Here is a 20,082-nt window from a genome sequence, read left to right on the forward strand (position 1 = left end):
ATATGGTTTGGATTCTCATAAATCTCTGTCAGTTTGAATCTAAGAGAAAACCAAGAAAGCATTAAAAAAATATTTGACCTCCTCCCTCCCTTTCTACCATTTTCTTCCTATTTTAAATCTATATTAGACATTATTTCCTTTATTTATTTATTATATCTTTTATTACATTCCATTAATAAATTGAAGATAGAAAAAGGCATGTCTCACATGATATTTCACTGTGAACCTAAGCATGCTTTCATGTATTTCTCACACCTTTGTCTCCGGCACTCAATTATCATCTTCCTCAACAGCATCATGCATGTGACTTACATCATGCATGTGCATATGGTTTGTCTTGTTATTGTCTTTCCAAATGAAGCCTGCCTTCTGCCTTTGTTATTCAATTTCCACCATTACTACTTCTGTGATTTCTTTTCTTGATACAATCTAGGCAGACATTTCTTTGGGGTCAACTAAATTTTACTAGTTATACATTTCAAAATTCTGCCTTTTCAAGATTCTGAAGTATGAATTTTCTCCAATATATGCTCAGTCATTTACTTTACAACCACTTTCACAGTACTTAAATCTCTTCTTTCATGTGATTCCATTATGAAGTACTTCACTTAGGTACTATTTAAAATAGAAATTCATATTATGAAAGTTGATGTATTCATCAGTTGATAAAAATGCGAATAGAATTATCCAGGAAACAACTCCTGCATTTCCTTTGCAACACTGGCCAAAGATGTTAAGTCAATATTCTTGTCTTCAAAGGCATCTTAGGTATTATAATAATGATGTAGACACCATCTATTATGTAACAACCCTAAGAATTTACTAGAGCTAATAACTCTAATGATAAATAATTATTAATAATAAATAATATATTTAATAAATAATAAATAAAGCTAATAATCCTAATAATAAATCACTTGTTATGACAAAATAGCAAAAAAGCTAAGGAATATATATATATGTATAATTTTATTTAGTTAGTTTTTGGCTGTGCTGCATCTTCATCGTTGTGCAGGCTTTTCTCTAGCTGTAGAGAGCAGAGGCTACTCTCCACTTGTGGTGTCTGGGCTTTCATTGCAGTGACTCCCTCTGTTGCGGGCAGACCACAAGCTCTAGAGTGCACAGGCTTCAGTAGTGGTGGCACGTGGGCTCAGTAGTTGTGGTTCCCGAATTCCAGAGCACAGGCTCAAGAGTTGTGACACATGGTCTTAGCTGCTCTGTGGTATGTGGGATCTTCCTGGGCCAGGGATCGAACCCATGTCTCCTGCATTGGCAAGCAGATTCTTTACCACGGAGAAACTAGGCACTAGGGATGCCCAAGAATATTTTTCAAATATAAACTTCAAAACTATTCTTATAATAGCTTTTTCTTAAGGTTTTTTTTTACCTCCTTTTACTTTATTGACAATGTGAGGTGTCATCCCCTATGTATGTGGTGTGTGTCTGTGTATCTGCATTCAGATAGTTATAAATTTTATAATAAATTTTGTTTCTTGGTTTTCCATTTTCATGATATTGACCTTAAACTTTTCGTTTTTTTTTTTTGAAGAACCTCAGAAAACAAACAGTAAGTATTTTAAAAACTTGTTATTTACAAATCCCTGTTACGTGACTGAATTGCTTGCAGCCTAATCTTTCCCGACTTAATGCTTTTCCTTGTCTTGCCCTTCTCCTGGATGTGTACCTTTACAGTTGCAGATTTTATTTATAGACTTCCCCATAGAAAGTTCTCTCCATTTATTTTCTCACTCAGAATATATTTCAATTTCTTCCTTTTTATTCTGTATCATTTATTTCCTATTAACGTTGTCTTTATTTTTTCTATTTTTTTTGGTGGTTTCTTAAAGGCTCACTGAAAAGTTGATGAGATGAAGAGCATTAGGTTAGGAGTTCACTTTCTGTGTCTCCCAGGACACCTCCCTAGATGGCACTTCTATCACATTCCAATTTCACCGATCCACATTTAAGCACATGAGACTTTCCCAAACCTGCAGAGTTGAGAGAAACTGCCTACAGAGTGCAGTTGCTTTGTCCCTTCAAAGCCTGTGTATATTCTGATATTCTCCCTTCATCCATAAACTTGAGGCACATTCTTCCGCTGAGCTTGTGTATCTTATGCAAACACTCCTGAATTTAAGGTTTCCAATATTATATTTGTATCTCAGGAAATGTTCACTTGTTTGTATTCTCTTTCAAGTCTCAATTTTTGATGTAAAAGATAATGAAACCATTGTCCTGTGAAGTCACTGAGAATTTTTTTTCTAAAAGTGGATAAAATTTTAATAATTTTGATATCCTTTAATGACAGTTTTCAGTGACAATTTTTATTTCAAAGAAAATTCAACTCAGTAACATCAAATAAACATATTTGACAGGAGTTAAATGACTACTCCAACATGTAGATTTGTAGACTGAGGGACTTGGTCCCTCCTCATGTCTTTTCAAGTACCTCTCTTGCAAATGAGTTTTCGTTGTTGTCTGCATGTTCTTAAAAAGGACAATGGAGTAAGGCAAGAACAATTATTGATACGACTTTTATCACTGAGGGCAAGCTATGCTACCTCTTTGCATGGTGTCATTTTCAATCTTATTCTTTTTGGAACCCAGGCATATATGGAAGTACAACATGAAAAAAGTGAAAAGTGCAAGTGTTAGTCACTCATCGTGCCCTGCTCTTTGTGACCCCATGGACTGTAGCCCACCAGACTCCTCTGTCCATGGAATTCTCCAGGCAAGAATACTGGAGTGGATAGCCGTTCCCTTCTCCAGGGGATCTTACCGACCCAGGGATGGAACATAGGTCTCTTGCACTGCAGGCAGATTCTTTACCATCTGAACCACCAAGAAAGACTGTATTTCCCTCTAATTGGTGAAATGGCCTTTGAATCTCATGATTCTGATATTCAGAAATGTGTATTGGTTGGGCCCCACAGAAAACGACGGCAGTGTTTGAAAAATTTGTCCTCCTCCATTCCCGACATGTTACTTCTTTTGGGGTGAATTTTGTATTTGGCTTTTGACTGTCTGTTTTTGTCTTTTGTCTGTTAGGCAAAAAAGGGGGAGATCTTGTTAATGTATTGGATACATAATGTACTACAACCTGGGTATTGAGTCGTAGTTTCATCTGTCATTGAACGTTTGTCTTCAATGTTCAATCATAATCTTCCTCAAAATCAGGATACTAATATTCTTTATAATTTGTCTCATCATTTTGTCTTTTCAACGGTTGTGTGACATATTCATTTGTTACTCAATTTCCCACATTTTGTGAGTTGTCCTGTTGCTGCAATCTCTCTTAGGTATAACAGTAATGAAGTTGACTGCATCTATGTAGTAAAAGCACAGGTGTTTATTAGAGCTAATAAGCCAAATAATAACAAGAGTAGTACATTCAATACAGGTAAAGAACGCTTCTTTTACTGAAACCTTTAGAATTATTATTTTAAATTTTTTCAAAATTAATATTTTATTTTTTATCCTTATTTCACTTTGGATAATAGTCTCTTAACCAAGTGAGCTCTCAGCCACTCTTTGTGTGTGTGAGAGGGGGGCTGGGGGGGGTGTATCTGCATTTGAATACTTACAATTTAAATATGAATTTTAAAAAAATTTTGTTTCTTGGTGTACCATTTCCATGATATTGCCCTTAAATTTCCCATTTTATCTTTCTAAAGGATCCCAGAGAAAAAATGGTAAGTATCCTAAAACTTGTTTCTCACAAACTTCATTTACATGAGTGATTTCTTGAGGCTTGACATTCCCACTCTCATAATCCACATGCTGTCTTTGTATTGCCCTGTTTCAAATGTCTATGTTTACCTCTCCAATTGTTACTTATAGATTTCCCCATAGAAAGTTCACTTCATTAATTTCCCCTTCTAAAATCTATTTCAATTCCTTTTCCATTCTATATAATTTCCTTTCTATTTAATTTTTATCTATTTTTGGCAACTTGTTATAGGCTTACTTAAAAGCTATGACATAAAGAATATCAGGGTGAAAGGAACTGGATTCCATCCTGTTTATCTGCCAGGATGCATCTCAGTTGCAATATCTTGGGCCCACACATAAGTCAATGAGATTTCCTGAAGCCTGCAGAGATCAGAGAAGATTGCTAACAGGCTGAGGAAGTTTGCCTATTCATTGTCCCTTCAAAGCCTGTATAAATTCTGCTTTCATTTCTTGATCCACACACAACACTTTTCTTCCACTGTGCCTGAATACATTTCCAGGTATAATAATATTTCCAATATTATTCTTGCAATTTTTCTTCAAACAATAGTAAACTTTTCCTTTCTATTTGTTTTATGCTTTACGTTTTGAATGATACAATAATGGTCTTAGTAACCTAAATTTTGTTTAGTGTTTTGAGAAGAAATATACTTCCCAGGAAATACCCAGTTGGTTACATTCTTCTCTTGGTTCTCAACATGAGAGTCTTTAAGAAACCATTGCCCTAGTAAGTTGCCAAATATTTTTTTTCCTGTAGCATGATATAATCCTTAAAATATTAGCATCTTTTAATGACAGTTTTCAGTGACATTTTTTATACCAAAGATAATTTAATTCAGATCTGTATGAAAATTATGTATGTTGTAGTCTTGACACGGAGGCTTACCTGCTGGCTCATGGTAAAGAGTTTGCCTGCCAATGCAGGAGATGCAGGTCCAGTCCCTGGGTCGAGAAGATACCCTGGAGAAAGAAATGGCAACCCATTCCAATACTCTTGCCTGGGAAATCCCATGGACAGAGGAAGCTGGTACACTACAGTCCATGGGGTCACAAACGAGTCAAACACAACTTAGCGATTAAACAACAATAAAGTTTGACTTAACTTCTTCTACAAGTGGATTGTGGACAGATGGATGTTTTTACTCTGTTCTTCAATATCCTTTTCAAGTACCTCTCCTCTAGTCAGTTTCTGTCTCTTTTCATTGAATTTTGGAAAAGGAGATTGACCCAATGCAAGATCAATGAATATAATGACATTTATCTCAGACAGAGGGTTAGCACCCCCCCCATTTATGGTGTCATTTTCATTCTTTTTCATTTGGAAACCTAGCATTTAAAAAAGTACGATGACATTATTCCCTAATTGGTGAGATGACCTTTGAAACTCATGGTTAAATGCTCAGAAGTGTATGTCAGTTAAGAACACAAAGAAAACCAAGGCTGTGTCTGAAAATTTTATCCTCCCCCCTTCCTGTCATGTTGCTTCATTTTGTGAATTCTTTATTGTTAGTAAATGTTAGGTGAAAAAAGGCAAATTTCATTCTTGTATTTCCCTGTGGATCCAGACATGGCTTCATCTGTTACTGTACCTTTGTCATCAATGCTCAATCTCCACCTTCTTCACAGTCAATATGCACACATTCTTGTATGATTTTGTCTCACCTTTCTGTCTTTACAATGGATGTTTGCTATATGGACTATTTTTTTTCAGTTTTCCCCATTTATCCTTCTGTGATTTGTGTTGTTGGTGCAAAATCTGCAAACATTTACTTCCTGTCCATTTAATGCTAGTAATCACATATCTGGGAATTATTGCCATTTTCAGTGTGGCTATTGTGTAATGCATTAGTCTAAGTCACTTTCATTTCCTGTAATTTATAACTTGCTTCACTGGTATTGATTATTTTATGTTTCTTACATCACTGAATTTAAATCAGATGTGTATCATTTAGGAGAGGGTCAGAGCAGAAACCACATAAGACAAGTAGGTATGTTCACTGGTGACATAAATGTGAATAGAGAGACCCAGTAAATTCTGGAAGAATTTGTTTCCAATCCTGCAATTAAGTATTTGTATCTAGTTCATTGACCAAAACTACTGTGATCTCTCAACATGTGTGCTAACATCCAAATAACTTATATCTTACAAACTGAAAATGAACATCTAACTAATGTCAAAAGTGATTACAAGCTGTTTTAAAAAATAAATTCCAAAAACAGCATTCCTAAAATTATCTCTCAGTGTTCTTAAATGACTCAGATTATGCCACTCTCTATTTCTGGAATATATTGTTGAGCAAAAGAGAGGGTTTGGTCACTGAGAATGTGTGAGCATTTTTGTATATGTGTGTGTTCGTATGTGTGTGTGTGTGAATATATGCTTATGCTCCTGAGTGTGTATGCATATTTCATATGTGTTTTCCTGTTTTGTGTGAGTGTGAATAATGAAAAATATATTTATAATTTGAAAATAATCAATAAGATTAATTTATCTTTGTTTCTTTTCATATTTACCTGGACTCTTCATTTTATTTCTTAGATGATCATGGAAAAGTATTTGGTAAGTGTTTCTAACATCCTTTGCCCCAACACCCTTTAAATGATTGCTCATAATTCCCTGCCTTTCTTACCATGTATCATCCACCATGCTCATCTTTCCCCTCTCCCATCTCCAGCCTTTTGGACCAGGACTACCCCCATATTAATTCCTTTTATCTCTTTTCCCTAATTCCATCCCTTCTCATTACTTGCTTTTTTTTACATATATTTCTTCTCTCTAAATGTTAGGTCTTTTTTTCTTTCCTTCCTTTTCTGTCTCCAGAGGATTGACTAGCTTTGGTTATATTTGTACAGATAAGTGATATCAGGTTGATGACTATATTCTTTCAATTCTAAATAAATTTTCCTGCAAGTGACCACAAACAGATGTAGAATCTCCATGACATTTCAAATTCAAGGGATAATAGTTATGTGACTGACTCTGAGCCAAAACTTAAGTGAGCAGATAACTCCACATTTGCTGAGCAAATTTTGTCTACCTTCTCTCTTTAAAAGACTAGAGTTTCAGATGTCATTCCTCGGCCAATGTGAGCTCTAAGCCTAACCTCACATTCACATTGACCACACCACCTAATTGTTCTTGGTACAGATGTGTTCTACCAAATATTGCATGTTTTTTTTAATTTCTAAATTATTAGGTCTACAAACTGCACATTTTCTCAATGTGTCTGTGACAATGTCATCTGTTAACAAAAGTTCACCTAATACCATATCACTCAATAATGAAATGTTACGTTAACGAATTGAGAGGCAACTTTCCTTAGAAATCTAAAGGAGTTTTTCAGAAAACATTAAGTCAAAGCCTAAAGTTTTGCCTCAGGTATCCACTTGACGTTTTCATTTACATTTTGTTTCAGGGGAAATGGAAATTTCCAAACTATGTCTTTACAGTTGTAGGAGGCCAGAAGTGGTTCATACTACAATAACCATATGTACAGTAGTGTCTGATTTTGTATTAGGAAAAGAACATGTTTCAAAGGTAAACTTCAGAAGTATCATTTCAATGCTTTTACCCCATTAAGACACTACTTTTCCTGCTTAACACTGTAATCCTCTGGAGGTATAGTCCCTTGCCAGAATGGCTCTTCATCCACACTGTGTATTTAGTTTTGTGGGGGTTTTTTTGCATTCAGATCAAAATGAATTTAAATATGAATTTTGTAATGCAGTTTCTTAGTGTTCCATTCCTATGATACTGACCTTAAAATTTCACTTTATTTTTCTATAGAAGATCAAGATCAAAATGGTAAGTATTCTGAAACTTCTCAAAAACCTCTCTAACATGACTGATTCCTTGAGGCCCCATCTCTTAATCCAGATGCTTTCCATTGTATTCTGCTTGTCCTGGATGTTTATCTTTGTGTCTCCCATTTGAATTATAGGCCTCCCCATACAGAGTCTCTCTATTCAGTTCGCCCATCTAAAATGCATTCTATTTTCCAATCTGTATCCTTCTTTCCTGTAAACATTAGCTTGTTGCTGTTGTCCAGACATGTTATAGGCTCACTACAAAGAGCATGTGATGAGGATATTATGTTCAAAGGCACTGAGTTCCATTCTGCTTATCTCCAAGGACATATCCATTGTTAGGACCTCTGTAAAATGCCTGTATCTAGGGCCCATATTTATTGCGACGAGACTTCCCCAAACCTGCAGAGATAGAGAAGAAGATGCCTAATGTACTTAGTGAAGTTTGCCTCTCATTTTCCTTCAAAGCATGTAAACATTCTGCTTTATTTCTTGATCCATGAGTTTGACCACTCATTCTTCCACTGTGCCCAAATATATTACCCTAGGCTTCCCAGATATAGAAATATTTCAAAAGTTATTCTTGGAATAGTTTCTTGCAAAAGTAATTCTTGCTTCACTGGCATTGAATGCTGTATTTTTCTTACAGGTACTGGATATAAATCACGTGTGCTTCATTCAGGTGTGGATCAAAATAGAAACGTCCCAAATCAAGGTGATGTATTCATTGGTTGATATATGTGATTAGAGGCACATAGTTCATAAGGAAGAGTAATCTCTAGAATGCCTTTAATCCTGTAATTCAATATTTGTATCTAGTTTATTGAACAAAGCTACCTTGATTCCTCACATATATGTTAGCTTCCAAATACCTTATCATATCTTATAAAGTGAACAATGAATGCCTAACTAATGTCAAAAGTGATTAAAAACTTTTTTAACAGGTAGCTTCTAGGACTAACATTCCTAAAATTATATCTCAGTCAAGTAGATTGACTTAATTTTTGCCCACTCTGAATTTCTGGAGAATATATTAGACAAAAGGAGGGTTTCTTACTGTAGATGTATGAGGTTCTGGGTGCTGATATTCCTGTGAGCTCTTCTGTGTATATGCATGTTCTATATCAGTGTTTTGTGTGTGTGTGTCTGTGTCTCTGGACACTAATAAACTGAATTGTACATGCAAATTTTAGAATAGAATTATTTTGTGTTTGTATCTTTCAATATTTACATGGAACTCTTAATTTTATTTTTTATATTTTAGGAAATAAAATTGGTAAGTATTTCTGACATTTTTCCCATAGCCATTTAAATGACTACTATCAGTCCCTCCCTTTGTATCTCTTTGACACCTATTCTCTCATCCTTCTTCTCTTCCCTCTCCAATTGTCTGTATATGGACTACTTTCATATCAACTTCTTCCGTCTGTTTTTCCCTAGTTCCAACTCATCCTATTCCTTCCTTTTCATTATATACCGATTCTTGTCTATATACTTCAGTGTTTTCCTTTTTATGTCTCCTGAGAATTGTCTTGATTTTATTCTAATTGTTGTAGGGATGAGGGATATCAGATTGATCACCACCATCATTCCCATGAAATAGATGTTTTCGTGTAAATGGTCACTGATGTCAAATCACTGTGACCTGTCAAGTTCAGGGGACAATAACCGTGTGATTGACACTGACCCAAAACTGAAGTGAACAGAAAACTCCAAATTTGTTGAGCAAATTACTCTGCCTTCTGCTCTTTCAAAGACTATTAATTCAGTGACATTCCTTTATTACATGTGAGCTCTAAACCTACTCTCCCATTCCCCTTGATCTTATTATCCAGTTGTTTCCAGGTATACAAATGCTGTATCTAATGAGGAAGCCCCATACTATTGTGCAGCCTCTTTTAACTCAAAATTTCAATGGATGCAAAATTCAAATTTAAAAGATTTATTCAGAAAACATGAATTCAAACACTAAATGTTTATCTCCTTTATTCTCTTGATGTTTTTCATTTACATCTTTGTTTCAGAGGAAATAGAACTTAGCAGTATAGTAGAAGGCTAAAACTAGTTACTGATGTACACTTTTGCGTACAAAAGTCCATTTATATTCCCTCATCACCTTTTAAATATGTTGCTTTTCTATCAGTTCACACTGTGATAGGACTTATTGTCCAAAGAATCCCATGTGTAAAAATATTTACCAGGAGTATTCTCAGAATTTTTTTTTAACCATAAACATTATTTTGTGTTTGGGGTATTCTCAATGTCACATTTATCATTAACACAAACTGCAATTTCTAGTAAATATTTCAGAGGACTTCTATACACAAGGAGTGTTCAATCATAGTATATCACTTAATTCTCAGTTTCTCATGTGCAATTATTATTGTAAGTTTTTTAAAAACATATTTCTTATACCCAAATACACTTCTTAGAAGTTGAAGGATCTCTTTTAATGATAGTTTTTCAATGGAAATTTTTATTTCAAAGAGAATTCAACTCAAGAATATACTGATTTATCATGTATATAATCTTTATGTGACTATTGCCACAGATAGAGTCATGGACAGTTGGGCAGCTTTATACTGTTCTTTTCATCTATTTCCAAGTATCTCTCTCATGAATTAGGGTGTATTTTCATTTTATTCTGAAAGATGTAGGAGGTAAAATACAAGACCAATGATTGATATATCTTATATCCCCGAGAAATAGAATAGCATTTCAGTCTACTTCCTTGTTTGCTGTATTTGCAATCTTGTCCTTTTTCAATAAGGCATCTAAGGAACTAAAACACACACGCAGTTTTTTTTCTGATGGGTGAGATGGTTTTCAATCCTGTAGCACCAATTCTCAGAAACATGTGCTAGTTAGGATCACAGTGAGAACTGTAACAGTCTTTGAAAGTTCTGTTATCCTTTCTTCCTGATATTGTGCCTTCATTTTGAATTAGTAGTTTCTTTCTTGCTTTTATTTTCTCAATAAATATGAAGAAGAAAGTGGCAAATCACATTAATGTATTTCCCTGTGTACATAATCAAAGAATTATCTGCTTTTTGTATTTTCTCTAAACCCCTCATTCTCATTGGACTTACATACGTTTACTTTATTTTCTCCAACCTTAGCTTTGCCCTGACGATTGCCATCATCATTTGCTATTCAAACACCCCACGTTGTTTCTTCTTTGATTTGTCTTTTTGTTGCAACCTATGCAGATATTCCTTTCAAGGCAGCCAATTTATTAAACATATACATCTGAAGTATTGGCATTTCCCATAACGCAGATGGGAAAGTTTTGTCCAAAATATGTCAGGTCATTTGATTTAAACCATTACAGTTACATTTCACTGCCTTGTAACACTTCCTTTTCCTCTTTTCATGGAATTTTATTGGTAAGAACATTAGTTAGGCATGTATTAAAATAGAAACTTATAAAACACAGGTTATATATGTATCAGTTGGTTAAAAAGTGAATTGAGGTGCCCAGGTAAATTTCTCTTTAGTATCTCTGGAAGCAGTGCTTCAAGATTCTCTCATCTAGTATTTATTGTGGAAAACAGATTGTATAATAAATAGAGTCAATACAGTGCATGTAAATTGAAAATGAGTGTAGTTATGAAATCATACAAATTGAATATTAAAACCCTAAGGTTTGGGTAGACTCTGGGAGTTGGTGATGGACAGGGAGGCCTGGAGTGCTGTGGTTCATGGGGTAGCAAAGAGTCGGACACGACTGAGCGACTGAACTGAACTGAACTGAACTAATGTCTAAAAGGATAAGGAACATTTTAAAAGGCAACCATGGGAACTACTATTCCTAAAACTTTCTCTCAGATCACTAAATTCACTAATTTAATAACATTTTTATTTCAGGGAGTATACTCTCAGGGTAATACCAGCCCTATATCACAGCATTTGTGTGTGTGTGTGTGTGCATCATTGTCCTCACTGGTTTATTATTGTGTATAAATTTTGCATTAACTTGGAATTTTTTCACATTCTCCATAATATTTAAATTGATCTCTCCATTTTCATTTCAGAACAACCTTGGACATCATATGGTAAATTTTCTGAAATCCTGTAAACCTCATCCCCACCGCAGTAGAATGACTGTTCTCCTGTTGCCTTAACATTCCCTGCTTTTTCATCTGATGTCAGTCACCCGTTCACACTTCTGAGAGCCTACCTTTACTTTCTCAATTAACATCTTACAGACTTTTCCCAGATTAAGTTTCTATTCTTACAACTTCCCTCTTTCTGTATTTTCCATATTCGTTTCTTTTCATTCCAAAGTGCTCTTTCCCTATGACATTAGCTTTTTCTGTTTTCCAAGCATTTGCGATGATTTCACTCAGGAGGCGACGAGATAAAAGGCACTAGTCTGATAGGGACATCATTTCCATTTTGTACCTTTTCCTGGAACACATGCAATATTAGGACTCCTGTCACTGAGGCCAGGTGCGTGGGACAGTTTTTATACCACTGATGCTTTTATAATTTAAGAGATGAGTGAAGACTCTCATTTGCTGATTTCGGTTTGCCTATCTAAAAAGGCATGTGTAAATTCTGATATTGTGCATTGGCCAAAGATGAATTTGAACCTCATTATTCCACTGGTATAGAGCATTTTATCCCAGCATTCCAAAGTATATAAATACTTGGACCTTCCAGGTGGCTCAGTGTTAAAAACACACCTGCTAATGCAGGACATTCAGGTTCAGTCCCTGGGTGGAGAAGATCCCATGGAGAAGGAAATGGCAACCCACTCCAGTATTCTTGCCTGGAGAATCCCAGAGTCGCAGGAGCCTGATGGGCTGCCGTCTATGGGGTCACACAGAGTCGGACATGACTGACGTGACTTAGCAGCAGCAGCATTGACCAAAGCTACTGTGGTCTCTCGACATGTGTGCTAACATCCAAATAACTTATATCTTACAAACTGAAAATGAAAATCTAACTAATGTCAAAAGCGATTACAAGCTGTTTTAAAAAATAAATTCCAAAAGCAACATTCCTAAAATTATCTCTCAGTGTTCTTAAATGACTCAGATTATGCCACTCTCTATTTCTGGAATATATTGTTGAGCAAAAGAGAGGGTTTGGTCACTGAGAATGTGTGAGCCTCTTTGTATATGTGTGTGTTTGTGTGTGCATGTGTGTGAATATATGCTTACGCTCCTGAGTATGAATGCATATTCCATATGTGTTTTCCTGTTATGTGTGAGTGTGAATAATGAAAAATATATTTATAATTTCAAAATAGTCAATAAGATTAATTAATCTTTGTTTCTTTTCATATTTACCTGGACTCTTCATTTTATTTCTTAGATGATCATGGAAAAGTATTTGGTAAGTGTTTCTAACATCCTTTGCCCCAACACCCTTTAAATGATTGCTCATAATTCCCTGCCTTTCTTACCATGTATCATCCACCATGCTCATCTTTCCCCTCTCCCATCTCCAACCTTTTGGACAAGGACTGCCCCCATATTAATTCCTTTTATCTCTTTTCCCTAATTCCATCCCTTCTCATTACTTGCTTTTTTTTACATATCTTTTCTTCTCTCTAAATGTTGTCTTTTTTTTTCTTTTCTTCCTTTTCTGTCTCCAGAGGATTGACTAGCTTTGGTTATATTTGTAGGGATAAGTGATATCAGGTTGATGACTATATTCTTTCAATTCTAAATAAATTTTCCTGCAAGTGACCACACACAAATGTAGAATCTCCATGACATTTCAAATTCAAGGGATAATAGTTATGTGACTGACTCTGAGCCAAAACTTAAGTGAGCAGATAACTCCACATTTGCTGAGCAAATTTTGTCTACCTTCTCTCTTTAAAAGACTAGAGTTTCAGATGTCATTCCTCGGCCAATGTGAGCTCTAAGCCTAACCTCACATTCACATTGACCACACAACCTAATTGTTCTTGGTATAGATGTGTTCTACCAAATATTGCATTTTTTTTTTTAATTTCTAAATTATTAGGTCTACAAACTGCACATTTTCTCAATGTGTCTGTGACAACGTCATCTGTTAACAAAAGTTCACCTAATACCATATCACTCAATAATGAAATGTTACGTTAACGAATTGAGAGGCAACTTCCCTTAGAAATTTAAAGGAGTTTTTCAGAAAACATTAAGTCAAAGCCTAAAGTTTTGCGTCAGGTATCCACTTGACGTTTTCATTTACATTTTGTTTCAGGGGAAATGGAAATTTCCAAAATATCTCTTTACAGTTGTAGGAGGCCAGAAATGGTTCATACTACAATAACCATATGTACAGTAGTGTCTGATTTTATGCTAGGAAAAGAACATGTTTCAAAGGTAAACTTCAGAAGCATCATTTCAATGCTTTTACCCCATTAAGCCACTACTTTTCTTGCTTAACACTGTAATCCTCTGGAGGTATAGTCCCTTGCCAAAATGGCTCTTCATCCACACTGTGTATTTGGGGTTTTTTTTGTTTTTTTTTTTTTGCATTCAGATCAGAATGAATTTAAATATGAATTTTGTAATACAGTTTCTTTCTTAGTGTTCCATCCCTGTGATACTGACCTTAAAATTTCATTTTATTTTTCTATAGACATTCAAGATCAAAATGGTAAGTATTCCGAAACTTCTCAAAAACCTCTTTAACATGACTGATTTCTTGAGGCCCCATCTCTTAATCCAGATGCTTTCCATTGTATTGTGCTTGTCCTGGATGCCTGACTTTGTGTATCCAAGTTGAATTATAGGCCTCCTCATACAGAGTCTCTCTATTCAGTTCGCCCATCTAAAATGCATTCTATTTTCCAATCTGTATCCTTCTTTCCTGTAAACATTAGCTTGTTGCTGTTGTCCAGACATGTTATAGGCTCACTATAAAAAGTATGTAATGAAAGACATTATGTTCAAAGGCACTGAGTTCCATTCTGTTTATCTTCAAGGACACATCCCTTGTTAGGACCTCTGTAAAATGCCTATATCTAGGGCCCATATTTATTGTGACGAGACTTCCCCAAACCTGCAGAGATAGAGAAGAAGATGCCTAATGTGCTCAGTGAAGTTTGCTTTTCATTTTCCTTCAAAGCATGTAAGCATTCTGGTTTATTTCTTAATCCATGAGTTTGACCACTCATTCTTCCACTGTGCCCAAATGCATTACCCTAGGCTTCCCAGATATAGAAATATTTCAGAAGTTATTCTTGGAATAGTTTCTTGCAAAAGTGGTAATTCTTGCTTCACTGGCATTGAATGCTGTATTTTTCTTACAGGCACTGGATATAAATCACGTGTGCTTCATTCAGGCGTGGATCAAAATAGAAACGTCCCAAATCAAGGTGATGTATTCATTGGTTGATATATGTGATTAGAGGCACATAGTTAATAAGGAAGAGTAATCTCTAGAATGCCTTTAATCCTGTAATTCAATATTTGTATCTAGTTTATTGAACAAAGCTACCTTGATTCCTCACATATATGTTAGCTTCCAAATACCTTATCATATCTTATAAAGTGAACAATGAATGCCTAACTAATGTCAAAAGTGATTAAAAACTTTTTTAACAGGTAGCTTCTAGGACTAATGTTCCTAAAATTATATCTCAATCTAGTTCACTCTGAATTTCTGGAGAATATATTAGACAAAAGGAGGGTTTCTTACTGTAGATGTATGAGGTTCTGGGTGCTGATACTCCTGTGAATTCTTCTGTGTATATGCATGTTCTATATCAGTGTTTTGTGTGTGTGTGTGTCTGTGTCTCTGGACACTAATAAACTGTACTGTAAATGCAAATTTTAGAATGGAATTATTTTGTGATTGTATTTTTCAATATTTACATGGAACTCTTAATTTTATTTTTTTATATTTTAGCAAATAAAATTGATAAGTATTTCTTACATTTTTCCCGTAACCATTTAAATACTACTATCATTCCCTCCCTTTATTATCTCTTTGGCACCTATTCTCTCATCCTTCTCCTCTTCCCTCTCCAATTGTCTATATATGGACTACTTTCATGTCAATACTTCCCTCTCCAACTGTCTGTATATGGACTACTTTCATATCAACTTCTTCTATCTATTTTTCCCTAGTTCCAACTCGCCCTAATCCTTGTTTTTCATTATATACATATTCTTGTCTATATCATTCAGTGTTTTCCTTTTCATGTCTCCTGAGAGTTGCCTTGATTTAATTCCAATTTTTGTAGGGATGAGGGATATCAGGCTGATCACCACATCATTCCCATGAAATTGATGTTTTCGTGTAAATGACCACTAATGTCAAATCACTGTGACCTTTCAAGTTCAAGGGACAATAACCGTGTGATTGACACTGACCCAAAACTGACGTGAACAGAAAACTCCAAATTTGTTGAGCAAATTACTCTGCCTTCTGCTCTTTCAAAGACTATTAATTCAGTGACATTCCTTTATTACACGTGAGCTCTAAACCTACTCTCCCATTCCCTTTGATCTTATTATCCAGTTGTTTCCAGGTATACAAATGTTTTATCTAATGAGAAGGTCCCATAGTATCCTTCAGGCTCTTTTAACTCAAAATTTCTATTGGTGTGAAATACAAATTTAAAAGATTTATTCAGAAAACACAAATCCAAACACTAAATGTTTATCTCCTTTATTCTCTTGATGTTTTTCATTTACATCTTTGTTTCAGAGGAAATAGAACTTAGCATATAGTAGAAGGCTAAAACTAGTTACTGATCCATTAGCCCATGTGTACAAAAGTCCATCTATATTTCCTCATCACCTTTTAAATATGTTGCTTTTCTATCAGTTCACACCAATTTTCCATACTGAGAAAGGCAGAAGTGCCAACACAAACCCAAGGATCTGATATATTTAAGAGAACTCACAATTTAACTCCCCTGATGGGGCCATTTCCAACCTTGCACAATGAAATATGTGGAATGAAAATAGTTACTTCTCATTAGTATGGTGGACTTTGAAACTTTTGGTTTTAATTCTAATAAATGGTGGTCCATTTGAACCCAAAAGCAAACGAAAGAAGTGTTTCCGGTTTTTGACCTGGTCCCTTCCTGACATTGTCCTCAGATTTGAATGAATTGGATTTCTTTTCTTTTGTTGATCAATAGTGTAAAGAAGGAAAACACATGACTCAAAATGTTTTTCACTATGAATCTACACGTGGTTTCATCTGTGTTTTTATACCTTTTTCTTCAACAATCAATTTCCATGTTCCCGAACACCATCAATCAAATAACTTACATGGTATGTGTTTTTATTTAGCCTCCCCAAATTTTGTTTCTCGTCTACATTTGGCATTCCATTTTCCCCATTAGTACTTCTGTGATTTCCTCATTTTGATACAATCTAGGCAGACATTTCATTTGTGTCAACTAAATGTTAGTATTGGTATATTTCAAAGATTTACCAGTTTTAAGCTTCTGAAGTGTGAGTTTTCTCCAACATATGCTCAATCTTTTGATGTACAAACCCTTTCACCATCATTTAGTATTTGCATTTCTTTTCCTCATGTATTTTTTTTATACATGAAAGACCTGCCTCACTTAGGCTTTAGCTAAAATAGCAATTTGCTTTACAGCAGTTTAAATATTCATTTATTGACAAACGTGAATAGAATCATCTAGGCTACAAACCCTGTATTTCTTTGACAACACTAGTTCAAGATGTTAAACAATGCTCGTGGCTCTTAACATTTTAGATATTACAATAATTGATTTAACCCTATCTATTAAGTAGCAGCCAAATAAATTTATAGAGCTAAAAAGCTGAATAATTATACATTAGTTCTATCAACATAGATAAAGTACAGTTACAACATACAAACTGAATAATAAAAGCCTAATTATCCCAAACAGGAGAAGGAACATTTTAAAAGTGAGCATGAGAACTGCTGTTTCTAAAAAGTTCTCTCAAATCAGAATACTGACTAATTTTACACCCATTTTCACTTTGAGACAAACACTCATTGGATGAAACTAGGCTCTCAACTTCTGGGCACGTGTATAACTACGTGAGTGTGTGTGCCTTCCTGCAATGGCATGTACCTGTGTGTATCTGCACATCTACATGGGTTCAATTTGAAAGGTAACTTTTGCATTAAATTTGAATTACCTTCCCTTTTTTATTTTATATTTATTTTGATCTTTTCATTTTCTTTTTCAGAAAAAACTCCAGTGAAATCAGGTAAATTTTCAAAAAACCTCTTCCTCCCAAGCCCATCAAAATGATGGTTCTATTTGCATTGATGTCTTTTTGCCTTTTAACCTATAACCATCTATTGACTTGCTCTTCTCCTGGATATCTACTTTCCCTCTCAATTAATTATTTATACACTTCTTTCTTAAGTTACCTAAAGTTAACTTCAATTTCACAAACTTCTTTCATATTCCATTCTTATTTCATTTATTACATACCATTCTTTACATATGGACATTGGCTTCTTTTGTTTCTAGACTTGCAATATTTTCATGGAGAAACTGGTGAGCTGAAGGGCAACCAGGTTGATAGGCATAGTTTGCCTGTCTTTTTGAAACACATTCAAAGATAGGAACTCTGTCACATATACCAAGTTCAACAAACCATGTCTATTAATATATCAATGATACTTCCCCAAACATTTACAATGAGAAAAGATGTCTATCATGTGAGTGATGTTTTGCATCCATTGTCCTCTAAAACATGAGTAAATATCAATCACTAGTTAATATGAATTTGAGGATCATTTATTCACTTCTCTTTAACATGCTATCTTAACATTTCCAGGTATACAAATAATTTCACATGATTCTCTTGGAAAAATTTTAATGAACAATATGTTCTTTCTATTTTTGCATTTTCAAAAACATAATTTTAATTGCCAAATTTACATTCCTGACAAATAATTACAGAAGGACCTATATCTCAGGAATTGTTCTATTATACATACCTCTAAAATATCAATTTTCATTAAAATTTTTGGGAAGTAATTACCAAAGATGATTTCAAATGTTTTTCATACTATGGGAATATAGTTTTAGCTTATTGAAGTATAGTTGATTTATAATATTGGGTTAGTTTGAGGAGTACCATAAAGTTTTTCAGATATATAATATATAAATATTCATATTTTATATACAAATTCATACATAAAATGTATGGATATATAGAATATTTTTCAGATTCATTTCATTATAGGTTATTGCAGGATATTAAACATAATTCCCTGGGCTATACAGAAAATCCTTATTGTTTATTTATTTTATAAACAATAGTGTGTATCTAGTTGATCCCATATTTCTAATTTATCCCTTTTCCATCTTTTCCCTTTGGAAAACATAAGTTCTTTTTCTATGTGAGTCCATAGCTATTTTGTAAATCAGTTCATATGCATTATTTTTTGCATTCCACATGTAAGTGATATCATATATGATTTTCTTTCTGTGAGTTATGCCACTGAGTAAGATAATCTCTAGGTCCATCCATGTTGCTGCAAATACCAATACTTCATTTTTTTCCTGACTATATAATATTCCATTGCATATGGACATATACCACGTTTTCTTTACCTATTTATCTGTTGATCGACACTTAGGTTGCTTCCATGTCTTGGCTACTGTAAATAGTGATGTTACGAACATCATGGTATGTGCACCTTTTCAAAATTAGTCTTTATCTTTACTGGATATATTAATATGTTCAGGACTGGGACTGCTGGAGCATATGATAACTGTGTTTTTAATTTTTAAAAGAATCACAATACTTTTTGCCATAATGGTTACACCAAATTACATTCCCATAAACAGTGTAATGGGATTCCCTTTTCTTCACACTTTCTCCAGCATTTATTATTTGTAGAATTTTTGAAGATGAGATCAGGAGTGTGGAGCATCATTTTATGTACCACTTGCCGTTTGTATGTCTTCTTTGGACTTCTCTGGTGGCTCAGATGCTAAAGAATCTACCTACAATGCAGGACTCCTGGGTTTGATCCCTGGGTTGGGAAGATTTCCTGGAGAAGGAAATGGCAACCCACTCCAGCATTCTTGCCTGAAGAATTCCATGGACCTGGTGGGCTACAGTTCTTGGGGTCAAAAAGAGTTGGACATGACTGATTGACTTTCACTCACTTCTTTGGAGAGATATATATTTAGGTTTTTTGTCTATTATTTTATTTTATTTATTGAGCTGTATGAGCAGTTTGTATATTTTGCAAATTAATTCCTTGCCAGTCTAATTGTTTGCAAATATTTTCTCTCAATTCTTATGTTGTCTTTTCATTTTGTTTAAGGCTTCCTTCGTTGTGAAAAATATTATCAGCTTGATTGGGTCCTATTCTTCAATTTTTGCTTTTCTTTCTTTTGCCTTGGGAGACTGACCTAAGAACATATTGCTATGATTTATGTCAGAGAAAGCTTTGCATGTGTTATCTTTTAGGACTTTTATGGCATTATGTTTTACATTTAAGTCTTTAATCTATTTTGATATTACTTTTATGTATGGTGTGAAGGAGTGTTCTAACTTCATTGATTTACATGAGGCTGTCCAGATTTCCTAACACTACTTGCTGAAGAGACTG

The sequence above is a fragment of the Giraffa tippelskirchi genome, chromosome 8 (genome assembly GCF_054371585.1).
Source record: "Giraffa tippelskirchi isolate mGirTip1 chromosome 8, T2T-mGirTip1v1.2.pri, whole genome shotgun sequence".
Taxonomy (NCBI): domain Eukaryota; kingdom Metazoa; phylum Chordata; class Mammalia; order Artiodactyla; family Giraffidae; genus Giraffa; species Giraffa tippelskirchi.